Source organism: Artemia franciscana, chromosome 17 (assembly GCF_032884065.1).
Source record: "Artemia franciscana chromosome 17, ASM3288406v1, whole genome shotgun sequence".
Classification (NCBI taxonomy): Eukaryota; Metazoa; Arthropoda; class Branchiopoda; order Anostraca; family Artemiidae; genus Artemia; species Artemia franciscana.
Genome location: NC_088879.1, coordinates 22,814,558 through 22,829,077, shown reverse-complemented (window position 1 = coordinate 22,829,077; position 14,520 = coordinate 22,814,558). Strand labels below are relative to the sequence as shown.

Below are 14,520 nucleotides of genomic sequence, written 5' to 3'. Positions count from 1 at the left end.
ATTCTATGGTTTTTAGGGGGTTTTCCTCCTATTTTCCAAAATAAGGCAAATTTTCTCAGGCTCGCAACTTTAGATGACGAAGACTAAATTTGATGAAACTTATATATGTAAAATCAGCACGAAAATCCAATTCTTTTGATGTATCTTTTAATATCAAAATTCCGTTTTTTAGAGTTTTGTTTACTATTGAGCCAGGTCACTCCTTACTACAGTTCCTTACCACAAACTGTTTTATAAAACCTGATTGGATCTGAAAACTTGATCCGATTTAAAACTGGTAACCAAACTCCTCCCAAATTCACTTAGAATATTGTCAATCAATTAGCGAAATTGAGAATCTCTACCCTTCCCAATTTTTGAATCAGATAAAAAACAGCATAAGCACAGTAAATACTTCTTATATTTTGATCCATCTTGACTTCCTCCCAAATTCACTTAGAATATTGTCAATACCGATCTTGACATTGCAACTGATATTCCTATGTTTTATTAAAACTTAATTGTATTTCATAACCTTAAGTCCCAAAATTCAACTCTTGTAACCTTCCTTCATGGCTGTATAATTGTCAGCAATGTTCCATGATTCTTATGCTGATTCCAAGAGGAGATAGGACAACTGACCTCAGAGTCACCATTCTTCCTTTTTTTGTAGGCCTTAGGAGAAAGGTCACAGCTCAAAAAATGGGAAAACAAAACAAGGTCTCAGAAGATAGGGGACAAAAACACATTGTCCAGTAATCCGTTATTGCACACTTTGGCTCATCACCAATCCTCTTCTCTTATTCAACAAAGATTTTATGGCACATACTGTTGGCTAAAGCAAGCAAAAAACAAGGGAACTGGTTTTTTTTTCAGTTTGAGATTAGATAGTTAGTAATAAAACAGCCTCCATAGCTTTAAGCTGTGTATCTGTTTTCCTTTAAATGCAGCTAAAGAGCTTAATATCAGGTTGATTACTTGTTAATATCCTTGTGATGGCAAAGCTCTAGACAGAACTGTAGAGCCTACCATCGAGCCAACACAGGAGCAAAGAGTGGCTCTGATCATATGCTGTTAAAAGCTTCCCTGACCACAAATCTTGCCTCCAGAAAACGAACACAACCTTTTCCAAGACAGAATGTAGCACGTCTTCAGGATAAAGCTGTCACAGAAGAGTTCTCCAGGGAATTATCCAACCGTTTTGACATCCTGTCTGCAGACAACAATAACAAACCAACCACCATCAACATAGAAGACAAGCAGAAGAAGATACAGAGACACAATGATAGATGCTTCTAAAAAGTCCTTGGCAGGCTGAATCAGAAGCAGAAAAAGTGATCTTAGAAAACACCATCAAGCTGTTAAACCAGAAACAACAGATCAGAAATACAAAGTCCACAGTGTTGTAAACACTGAGAAAAGAATGTCATAAAACCACTCACCATGAGAGACAATGCTAATGGGACCATATGGAAGAAGATATATAGAAAGCTGCTAGTCATTCAGATACAAGAAAGCTTTACCAAATACTAAAAGAAGCAAATGGGAAAAGTAGAACAATCTCAACCAGAGTGAGAGGCAAAGGTGGAATGCTTCAGTTGAGAAAAAATGACGTAATTGCTAGATGACAGTATCAGTTCCAGGAGCTGCTGAACCACAGTCACAATATCCCTTCCACTCAAGCGCCACTGCACTTCAGCAAAGCAACCCTAACCACAACTCAGTACTACGAAATCAACAAGCCCTATACATCAGCATCAATATTCACCCCCCTTACCCCTCAATACAAGAGATCAAAGAGGCAATAAAGAAGCTGAGGAATCATAAGGGCACCAGGCACAGATTCTATCCTGGCCAAAATCTACAAAGATGCTCCTATTCTTGCGGAGATACTACAGAAGCTCTTCTGCTCAAGGAATGGGGTCCCCAAGAAAGGCATGACTGGATTATAACATATGTCTTCAAGAAAGGCAACCACAATGAATGCAAAATTATAGATGGATCTCACTAATGAGTACTGCAGGAAAGATCTGTGCAATGATCCTGCTCAACTGATTCCACTAAGTCTGCAACAAAAGAACCCACCCTAACCAATCTGGTTTCTGAGCCAGCATGGGCTATTGACCAACTCTTCACTCTGAGACAGATTTTGAACATAGAGCCAAGCATCAACAAGTGATTGTTGCTCTCATCATTGACTTCAATGACCTTGATGTACAGCCTTTGATTCAGCCATCCAGGGAGGAATTTTAATGACAGTGGAGGAGGATTGTGTCATACATGAGATCATACAGCTCATTCAGGCTTACTTTCAACACACACAAGCCTGTATCTAGGTCAACAGAGAATTTACCCTGCTATTTGATATCGAGTTTGGTGCAAGGCATGGGTGTGTAAACTCTCCTAAACTATTAAATTTTGTCATTAATTGGGAAATTGAAAAAGCAATGCTAAACTTTTAAGGAGTCAAGGTTAGCCCTGATTTCAATATCCCCAATCTGTATTATGTTGATGATGTTACTCGTCTTGGTGAATCATTTGATAAAGCCCAAAAAATGCTTCTGAAAGTCTCTAAAGTTGCTGCCTCAGTGGGGCTTAACATTAATATTTGGAAGAATAAGGCTATGTCTAATGTCCCAGATATAAACTCTACCCCTACGACCCTTGAACAAAGCCAGATTGAAGTTGTCAATCAACTCGAGTACCTTGGATCGTACATAAACATCAACAGTGGATATAGCAAAGAAATTTTATGTTGTGGTGCATCAGCTTCTGCTGTATTCACACAGCTGTGGAAGCTGCTATGGAAATGGAAGGAAATCCACCAGAAAACAAAAAAATTGTATTTACAATGGCCCAGTCCAATCAGTCTTACTGTACAGCTGTGAGACCTTGCTGTTAAAAGTCACCAAAGCATGCACCCTCATCACTTTTGAATACAGATGACTGAGGAGCATACTGGGGTTACATCTCAGCAGCCAAATCCCAAATATGATTATCCATCAACAATGTGACAACAAGTAAAACACCACAACTATCATTCAACACCATTGCTTGTCCTGGTTTGGCCATGTTTACCAAAGTCTGTCTGAGACTTTTACAAATTGAAGCCTACATTGCAAACCAGCACCTGAAAGGAGGGAACAACATGGAGGACAATTCAAAACCTTGCTCAACACCATCAAATCTGACCTTAAACCAATTGATGGGTTCCAGAGACATGTTCACAGATGGGACCCTTCAAGGCTTGAAATTATCACCCTATTTATCCAAGACTGTAGTTCAAAAGTCTACCAGGTCCTTGCCAGGGAGAGATACACAGTTTGTGTCCTGATCCAAGTACAAGTAATCTTTCCCAAGAAATTAAAAAATCCTCCCCTTCCTAAGTTTTTTTGAATTTGAGGAAAAGATCAATTAGACTATAAATACATTCATTTCCTAAAACTGAAAAGCAAATAAGAAATAAGGCTGCTGCTTTATAACTACAAAAAGTTTTAAGAATTTTGTAACTTCTCTGAGGTACTAAAGAAAGTTAGTGTATTACTATGGTCAGGATTTAAAAGTAAACTATTCTATTAGAACTTGAAGTGAAATAACGTATTTGTTTGGTTTTCATGTTGGCAAACATAGTGGACAATAATTGTAGACTTACACCTTATAGAAAACCAATCTGTTCAATTAGTGTCAATGTAATGTTATTATAGGGCTAATCTGCTTCATTCTAAATGTTCAATCTTTCTAAGGGCATTTCAAAAAATAAAAATGGTGTATAAAACTACAACAAAAAGGCCATTAATTAATTAACCCCTCACACTGGAATGGTTTTGCCAGGAATGAGATTAGATGAGTACCTTCTACCCTTGCCTCAACATCTGGAACAGTATGATAAGAGCCAAAGCACTATCTTCATCAACTACAAACATATTTTTGAGAAAAAATGATTTAGAGACTGTAGACAGTTTCTCTTTGCCATTAACATACCAGTCAATATATACTGTGCTTTCTTTTTCAATATCACCAAGTCATGTCACATCAGATACTAGCAAGGAAGCTTACACAGCTTTCAACCTGATCAAACATAATTACAATAAGTATGAAAAAAAGACTTGCTGGAGACAAGCAAAAGGATGGAATGACCAAGAAAATTACAATTCTTGGCTACAGATATGATAAATATCTTAAAACTGTAGTATCTAGAGAGAGATATATAAGACTTGTCAAGGGGAGCAATTCTATTGCTGTGCAGTACTTTGAATATATCATCAAAATATAGGCTACAACAAAAAATGAAGGGGACTGCTGAGGGTAAGACATGAAACTCTTAAAAAAAAAAAAAAAATGTTTGGGAATTTCAGGGGGTGAGTCTCCTGGGGTAAATATACCACTGATCATACTTTGTTTCAAATAAGATCATGACAAAACCTTAAAATACAACTTTAACAATCGTAAAAATATACATTACATTTCTTATTGCCTATAGCTCTTTTAAAAAAGCCAAAGAATATGCTATACTGAAAGAACAAAAGGAAAATGATACCTTTCAAAAAAAAATTGGAAAAGATATGGGTAAATTTGCAGTGTACAACATAGTGTACCTAAAATGAAAGTGAATATACCACTTGGTGCCTTTTTATGCTCTTTCATAGTTCAATAATTGCTTCTAAGGGGAAATGAAATTTTGAGCCCTTAAAGGGGATCAAAACAGCCCATAGCAATCAAAAGTTAGAAAAGATGATAAAAAAAAACTGGCTAGTGAGAAAAACTTGTAGCTGATTCAGGTATGGCAAATATAATTTATATTAATCTTAATAGCAAAATAGTATTTTGAAGACAAATTTGATATTTGGAAATCCTGAAAAACATTGTCATTCTGTTGTGGTCATTTTTGAGACTCTCAGGCTCTTTCTGAAAATTTGTCATCAAAATGACTTTTACTATTAAGGCTAAGGAAAATAATAACCATCATTTCAAGAGAAGCAACAAATGGCAATTTTTTCTCACTAGACAGTTTTTTTTATATAAGTTTTAAACTTTTGGTTACATTGAACTGTTTCATCTTTTGGGGCTGCATTAAGGGCTCAAAATGGAATTTCTCTCAGAAATGATTGTTGGACTACAAAAGAGCACAAGAAAAGACTAGTTGAGTTAGAAGGATACAACTTTCAAGAATGAGTCCAGGGCGAAATTATACCCCAGGAAGGTATTGCCAGGCTATTATGTCTGCCCTTTATGGATTTTTTGGCCTTATACCTTAACTTTCAGCTTTCTTTCTCTTTATCACCTTCTCTGGTTTTTTAAAATGTAATTCCTGTTAATTCAATAGAATTCTAAGCTGCATCAATTGTTTTTGGTTAGGCAGTTAATATTACTAAACTATCAGTAAGGTAAACATACCACTTGATGTCTTCAAAATCCTGAAACTATAATTTTACTAAAACATACTCTCAGAGGCTATTGGCAATCATCTATTTTAACCCTCTTTTGATTTCTAAGGGTTAGAAATTTGCCTACTTGAAAGGCCTATGATTTTTTTTTTACAAAACAATATTTACCTTAACTTTCAGTTATCAGTTTCTTTTTCTCTGGTTTCAGTTCTGAAAATGCAACAACTGTTATTTGAGTACAATTTTGATCCATATCAATGGTTTTTTTTTTTTTTTAATTTAGGAAATATGTTTTTGCAGATCTTTGAAACCTTACCAATAGAGATTGAGCAAATTTGTGAAGCTAAAAACAGTTTTCTTGTGCTACATTTAAGTAGGAAATCTATTTTGCAAAGTTTCATTTCTATAACACAAAAAAAAAAATCGTAAATGACATCAAAAGTCACTGCCCTCTAGAGGGAGGAGTGAAGGTAGGTACTTCAAAATGCCTTCCCAGGGCACATCTTAATGTGTAGACCCATCCTTGAAAATTTTAGAAAGCAAAAGTAGCTAAAGTAGAATTTTATCTGTGGTCTTGACCCAAGATTCATTACTGAAAGTTTCATTTTCCTGGCCTAACCCATTTCTAAGATAGAAAAAAGTAGCTAAACAAGAATTTTACTAGAAATCATTTAGGCTTCTCTATTTGTTTGATAAAATATTAAGAAACTAGCATCCAAAAAGTAATAATCTGCTCAAATTAGCACAGGCTATAATGGAGACAAGTTTGTCACTTCATCCCAGGATGTTGGGAGTAGAGGAAATAGTCTCTAGTAGCCTGCTGATCAGGCAATGGGCAAATCCTTCCTTTAATATCCACAGTACACAAACCAATCTTAACACAGTTCACCCTTACTTTTTGGCTATATTTATTTCCAAATAATACACTTAATCACTCTTCTTCTGTTTTAGCAAATATGGGGTTTTCATTTGAGACTATTCAGCCCTTTTTCTTTAGACTCACTCTGTGAGTTGAAATGAACAATTGCAAATGGTTGGCCCTTATTTAACTTAATACCTTGTAGTAAATCTTTTGTTTCTAGGAGTTGAATTATCAGAGAATACAGATTGGGTTTTGTGCTTTGTATATAGGTATTGTCAGCAAGACTCTTAGCTGAAAGTGAGATTTTTTGTGTCTGAAGCACTTTGACAGTTTACATTGCAGGGTGCACTGTGTAGATGTCAGCATGCAGCAAATAAATCACTGTTCATACTATTAACTTACTAATTAAGTGAACATACCACTTGATGCCTTTTTTATGCTCTTTATAAATATAAATTTACTTCCACTGCAAATTCAAATTTAAGCACTTTTTGACCTAACCTAAATATAAATCATTTTGTCACCAAGAAAATATAGTAAGCCTATTATTTTGTCAAAAACAACCATGAAAGCAGCACTGAGAAAACCTAGTTGAAAATTTTTCATTTTTAATAGATCAAAATATGCTTAAATTTGAATTTGTGATAGAAGCAATTACTATAGGCTAATTGTAAAGAGCATAAAAAGAGGTATCAAGTGATATGTTAATTTATTGCAAGTCTTATTGCAGAAGAGAGATAAATTTGATTTGTTCTTACTCAACAGTAAGCTACCTCTGATAATCTCTGGTGATATGTCTCTAATTGGGATTGGTCTCCCACTTGCCTGGTCAATATTTACAGGATTTTTTGCAATTTCATCAACCTGATGGTTACTTATTATACCCAAGGGGCTTGGAATGTACTGAAGGTATGTTCTTATGCCTCTTGAAACAAGAGTAGGCTATTTATAATACCAAGACAATATAATGTGTCAATGTAAGAATTTCACAAGTAATTATTTAGACTAGTTTATTTGTCCTATAAAACATTATAAACTAATGTCTAACAAGCAATAATTTACTTAAGTTAGCATAGACTAGGCCACAGAGACAAAATTTATCACTTCAACCAATGATGTTAAAAATGGAGGCAATGGTCTCTAGTATCCTGGTATTCAGGCAATGGCTTCTTCCTTTAATATCCATGCTGCAAAAAAAAAAAAACAATCATAACACAGTTCATCCTTACTTTTTGGCTATAGCCTATTTATTTTTCAATAATACGCTAGTCACTCTTCCGAGCTTTTTCTTCTCTTTCTTCCTTATCTTACAATAAGGCTACAATTTTTTTTACTGAATATGTGCACATGGTACATCTTCCTATAAAATAGGAAGATATGGTCAAAGATTCGATGTGGAACTTTTCCTCTTTAGACAACTATGTTTTTCCTAATGTACCAAAGATTATAGCTGAAATGAAAAAAAAAATCATTAGATCTAAAATTGTTGTAGCTTCATGACACCTTTCGGGAAAGGTTCCATTAAGTGGATTTTTGATTTATCCTGCAAGATAAATACGCCAATGATTTTTTATCTAGACAAGAACAAACTATAGTTTATTTAGCTCTCACGTACATAGATTAAATAGGTAATTAAATGCCAGATATTACGAACATTAATTGTAGCAAGTTTGTTGAACGAGGGGTTAATTCCTTTGGAAGCAGTCGTTCGTGCAATATGTTTCAGAATTTGTGATTCCATTGATCAAGACTGTTGTAACCCACAACACAGCCTATCTGAAGAAACTGCATCTGCAAACACCAAAAGGATTTAAATCAGAGTTGGCAAAGACTGGCAATCAACCAGTTAATTCAGAAAACAGCTTTTTTGATTTACATATGATTTAAACAGGTTCTCAAATCTTATTTCGTAAAAAGAGAGATTTTGTAAAGGTAATAATCATTAGCCATAAAGTAGCATAATGGATTGATGTTTTTTTCGGGAATCTAGGGCCCCTTATCCTCAGAGGCTGTAATGCAAATTCGAAGACGTATACGCCAGCAATAGCTCTGGAGGATCAACTCACTGCCGCACCCAGCACCACGATACCAAAATTACTAAGAATATTCTGTCTCTAACCTAATATACCTAAAGCTTAAATTTTTATCCCCTCCCATGAAATTCTATTTACTATAAATCGTTCCCTACAACGTCTTTCCACCCATTTGGGATAACCTTAATTTTCGTTTGACCTTTGGTGGATGGCAAAAAAAAAATCTTTGTCCTTCATCCATAAAACGTGTCCTAGCAATGTGCAGCTTGTTGCTGGATATACGGTCAATCAAACGGGTATCCAAAGATATCCGTAAACAGTTTCTCTGGAGAACATCTAACAAATCCTCCTCAGTCGTTAGAAGTGCTCAAGTTTCAAAACCATACTTTATCACGCTGTAGCTTCTAATATTCTGGTTTTGGTTATCAAACTTATCTTCATATTCTTTCAAAAAATGTTAACTGTGAAAAAAACACTTGTTTTCGCATATGGAACTTTCTTGTTTTTGCATATTGAACTTGAAATACCTGATATGGGTTCTTGGACGTTATAAATTCGGTGATGTAGTTTTTATGAAGATCAAACCACCTTCCTTTTCGGGATAGGGAGGGGGGAGAAGGGTAATTTCCATCTTTTTAAAAACCATGCAAATTTTCTTAAGCTAAAGCGAGTTAATCCATTTTTTAAGACTGACTCGAGAGAAAAGCGACCTAAGTCCTTCTCAGTGAGAAGAAAAACAACGAGAACTGAGTCACGACTAAATTCATTTTAGCACCTAATTATGGCTTTACCATATCTCAATTTCTTTCGTGTTAGCAGCAAGTCATGTTCAATGTTGACTGCACTAAAGTGAAATTATTGCCAAAACAACCTTATCTTCACATTTTTCAAGGATATGTGAAATTGCAAATTACGAAAGAAATATATCGGATAACAAATCCTTAGCTATTTTAAATGATATTAAAATTGATAGTTAAATTAATGGTTTACCCCTCACCTTCTCCCCCTACCCCACGATATTGATAGTTTAGTTAGATAGTTTAAATTAAAATAATAGTTAAATTCAATAAGGTGGAGTGAATTAACTAAAATCTAAGGCGGGGATTTATTCTTCAAAATCTAGGAGAAGGCAATTTTTTCAGTTTTTTCCAATGAGATACCAAAGGGAGGCATTTTTTCCAAAATCTAAAAAGAAGCTGGAAAAAATCTTGGTTGGAATAATGAGGTGTTAGATGAGGTGCGGTCCTGATTTGGTGCAAAATTGAGGTAAGTTCAAGTTGTTGTTGTTTGATGACTCGGTGTAAGAACCACATGGTTCCTCATAGTGCCTCCAGTATAAAAATTTTCCGTATACTAAAGTGCTCTTGGCTAATCTAGGTGATCTTGCCCTAAGTCAAGGAAGGTTTTTTTTTCAAGCTCCAGCCTACAAACCTTCCCTACTTATAACGTTTGGAAAAAATTGTGAAAATACGTTCTAGATCAAAGAAGATAATTCTATATAGAAAAAGGCTATCATAGGCTATATTATAAAACCAGATTCACATTTTGCCTCAAATCAAATATAAATTTTTTTTTTTAGAAAATAAACAGTGACATCAAAACTTAAAATAAATAAAAACTATCGTGTATCTGAAGTAATAGTGCTACGCTATGTTTATAATACTTTAGAATACTTCTCATTTTACTTCAAATGCCTTTGTGATAAAGTAGTAGTTATTAAGAACTGTGACAAAAAGTCTAAGCTTTAATATTAAGTCCAAGAGGTTAAGTATGGACACACAACTCATATATGGAGTAATTTTTGTTTGTTTCAAGTTTTAATCTCACCTGTCTTTAAAACGCCTCTAGTCCACAGTTTTAAATGCCCTTAGTCCTTCGTTTTATAGATTGTAAGCAAATGTTTGATTGAACTGATTGACAAGCTTTTTCAAAGAGCCTATCAGTGTATGGCGTACCAGCTAAATAAATATTAAAGTAGTTTGTGTTGTGTATGAGAATAACATTTCTGCAGTCAAAGTAGGAAACGAGGTTAGTAGCTGCTTTTGTATTATATTAAGTAAAAAAAACAAGTTTTTTTAACGGAAAGTGAGGAGTGGCATTAAAACTTAAAACGAACAGACACTACTTCGTATGTGATAGGGGCTGCTTCCTCATCGACGCTCCGCTCTTTACGCTAAATTTTGACTCTTTCTCTTAACTCTACCTTTTAAAACAGTAAATAACTTTAGCGTAAAGATTATTCATCTTGAACCCTACTCCATGTGTATGTACCCATCCTGTCTGAGTAAACAAGTTCTATATCACCTAATTTCGTGCTTCAGACCCCTCGGGTATAAGTTTCTGAAACTCCTAATAAGTCCATTTCGAATCGTCTGAATTTTTCAGTCGAAATTTCGATACGATAGTCATATTTTAACGTTGGAACATTCCAAGTTCTAGTTTTCATCTTCTTCAAATCATGTAGATGATTTTGGCCTCAAGAAAAGCAATGATCCCAGATACCAGTGCAGGACGGGGATCAACATATCTTCTCAAGCCTATACCGAAGCAATTAAGCCTGCTTATAGCTGGACAACAAGAAGTCCCCAGGACCTCCAGTATGAATGGAGGCTTAGTGCAATCCTGCCTCCATCTTGGTCACAACATTGTTTCATCACTTGGCGATGCTCTTCTATCAACAAGAGTGAAAATCAACAAAAGTCGACAGAGACAGTCTCAAGCCAACTACCTCCGACTCATTATATATTCATGCCTAAAAATATTATGGTACAATGATAAGGTAGCACATAGTAGATAAATTAGCTAGGAAGAGCATTTTCAGCCCGAAAATGCCCGTCGAAAAAGACTCAGCCCAGAAGAAGTATCCATTAATCAGAATCCCGTGCGAATGCTTTGTCGTTTATTAGGCTATAATTTCCTCGAGGGGCACCACTCCTCAAGTGGTAATAGAGTTAACCGCAAGGTCCCCGGTCTTGCAGGTACCCTGTAAGGGTTGAGGCAGCCCTTTACTGAGGCCGTTGTCCACAAATCTGGATCATACACACTCCCGTATTAGACCTCTTATAGAGGGTCGTTTCAGGATGGTGTTCTGCGTTACCATGCAATTTCACACGTTAGTGGGAGAAGTTTTGCAACTCATGGGACATGTAGATACGCCAATTGACCTTGTTGACTGTACATTTGAGGATCCTTCTTTCTCCTCCACCTGTACTTATGGCCCCGGGCAAGGATACCCCAGTTTCTATTATGTACCATCAGGGACAAGGTCCCCCCTTGGTCCGTGCCTGCTATTGAGGTACCCTACATATCTGTACGGTGTTCCCCTATTGCCATCTGGAGACACGCTGAGTGACCTTGGGGAGGTCCCCAAAGAGCAGTAGAGTCACAAACAGTCAGTCAGTTAGTGCGAAAGGCTGGGAACTGCCATTCAACATCGCAATCTAACAATGAAATGACAAGTTTCTGCTGTTAAAATAAATTCGTTTGCTCGTTTAAGATTGCCTATAATATAGTTCTAAAATTCTCTTTATTAAAAAGGAAAAAAATAGACTTTTGATCCTATATGAAGGTGTACTATATTCTAGTTATAATAATACTCCTGCTTTCACTTCACCTGTGATAGCGCAGTCAACTTCCAATATACTAAAAGACTATTACTAAAAATGTGCTAAGAAGAATCCCCAATATTAACTGATAATGACCTCTAAAGTATTACATAACAAGCAGGTGCATGCAAGTGTAACCAATTTCCAGTAATCACTTTTGTCCCCCAAATGTCAATTATTGCAAACATAAAAAACAAGAAATCCTATTATTTTTCGAAACTACCGAAAAGTTCTAGTGCCCTTTTTAAGAGTCAAAGTGATTGGAGCAGCTCCCCCCCCCCACAACAGACGTCCCGAAATGCATCTAATAGAAACGTAGAGATAGTCGTTTTATTCAAAACAGCCAAAATGTTCTATAACAAGGCTTTTGGGGTTCAACCAAACACTTACAGCCTGGGTACAAGGGTTGTAGGTTATGCCCCGGTGAAATTCAAGGTTTTTATGGAAGGGACGGCTGTATAAACTTTAGAGGAGGCCCATTTTGTTGAAAATTGGAAGTTCTAATCTCCTTTTAACTGTCAAAAGTAAAAAAGGGCAACTAACCAACTCGCTCCCTTTCTCTTACTACCTCTCTTAACCAAACAATATCTAATCAAAATTCTCAGACAGCAATTTTGTTCAAATTAGTCCAAGAGAAAGATAACATGCCCAGGGGATAGGATTGTAAGTTACGTCCTGGGTGCTAATAAGATTTTTATGGAATGGGTGGCCGTATAAACTTCAGATGAGTAGATAGGGCTTCTTGTATTTAGAATGGCCCATAGCCACTACTCTTTTCTTCCTTAATGATTTAAGCTCACGAAAAAGTTTAACGGCGATTTTCTTAAGATACAGGCGTTATTAATTTCTTTCAACGCATGGGGGCTTGTTGCGTAAAAGGAAATGTTTTCTAAACGATAGAGCGGCTTGTTAAGCAACAGAGAGTTTATTTTCTTTGACTGTTTAAAGAACTAAAGATGTAGGGGGAAAACCTTCAGGATTAACTAGTCAAGATGCAAACATAGACATTGCATCATAGTTTCTTTGATTGCTTAAAAACCCTGCGAGGACCAGAAAAACCTTCAGGGTCAACTAGCGGGGAACCTTCAAGACGCTAGGTCCCTAGCAAGGAATTCCACTGGGCCCCAAGCAACAAATTCAACCAGAGCCCTAGTATCAAATTCCAACGAGGGGCCTTGGCAATCAATTCGAACGGGATGACCGTATCATTCAATTCCGATGGGTGCTCTATAAACCAGATCCAACGGGGACCTAGCAGTCAATTACAAATGGGCCCCATTAACCAATCCTAGCTTAACCACCGGAACCCTAGCATCCAGATCCATCAAGGTCCTAACATCCAATTTCAATTGGTCATTAACCTATCTAACCACCGCTGAACCAGCAACTATTTTCACTGGGGTCTTAGCATCCAGTTCCAACAGGGGCCCCTAGAATTCAGACCAATCGGAGCCACTATATCCAACTGGAGGTCCTAGTAGTCAATTCTACCGAAGCCCTAGCATCCAATTGCACCGGGGGCCTAGTATCCAATTACATCGTCAAGATGTTTCAAGATATTCTAAGACGTTTTTTAAGACATATTTCTTCAAGATGTTTTTCAAGACGTTTTAAGACATTTGAAGAAGTTTTTTAAGACATTTTTCTTCAAGACATTTTTCTCAAGGTTTCTTTGGTTCTTACGTTATAGGGAATATTTACCTGTGTTAAAGATGACGCATTCTCGCGTGAGTTGTTTCTTCAGGGTCTGTGGGGGATCTCTGATTGTAACTAAGGAGAACACATAGATGGGGTGCTACTTAATGACGATGAAAACGTGGGATATTACGTAATACTCTTAGATATTTTTTCTTCAGGATTTCTCTTTTCTTTCAAAATATTTTTTCCGTTTTTCTAGAATGCATTTTCTTTCGAGACATCTTTTCTCAGGGAACCTTTATGTTCCAAAAATTTTTATCCGCATTAGGAATCGAAAGAGATCTCTCAAAATGGAATGATGCTTTATAAAAACTGTACCAACAAGCGTTTGACGTTACTGTCTTTTGAGGAATATTTTCTAACGGAAAAATTTGAAAAATCTATGGATTGCATGTTTCCTATGTCTGCAATAATTGAAAAGCGGGGGAGAAAACTCATTACTGAAAATTAGTTACGCTTTACATGCACCTGCTTGCTAAGCAACACTTTAGAGGCTATTATCAGATGATATTATTAGAGTCAATTATTGTGTCTGATTATATTAGAGACAATCTTAAACGAGAACCTATGCACATAGACTAAAAGATGCTTAATTGGCGTTAGTGAAATATATTGAAGTCTTATCATCGAACAAGAAGTCTAAAGAATGACGGTTTTTGTGTACATACAAGTTCTATTATTAAAAAAAGCTTTATTAAAACACTTTATTCTTAAGACACTGAAATCAATATTATGCTTGTAGGAAGGGAGATATTTTCAACTGGAATGTTGTTCAATCGAGGAATATCAACATAAGTTCTGAAAAATTTGCCATAAATAAATCCATAATACCAAAAATCTAATACTGCATGAAAACCGTTACTTTTAATCAATAAATTTGGATCCATTGGGAGGAGGGGTGACGAATTAGAGGTAAATTAAAGGAGGCAAAGGAAACGTGACTGAACTCTATATTTTTT

General features: G+C 36.0%; 1 protein-coding gene across 1 annotated transcript in view; it reads right to left on the bottom strand.

Moving 5' to 3' along the window:
• The window catches only part of LOC136038015 (26S proteasome regulatory subunit 7), a 28,030-nt gene extending 20,441 nt beyond the window's left edge, over positions 1-7,589 (bottom strand). The window contains exon 1 of the mRNA XM_065720943.1: positions 7,455-7,589. The gene's annotated coding sequence lies outside the window, so the exon portion shown is untranslated. The remainder of the gene's footprint in view (positions 1-7,454) is intronic.
• Between the last annotated feature and the right edge of the window lie 6,931 nt (positions 7,590-14,520).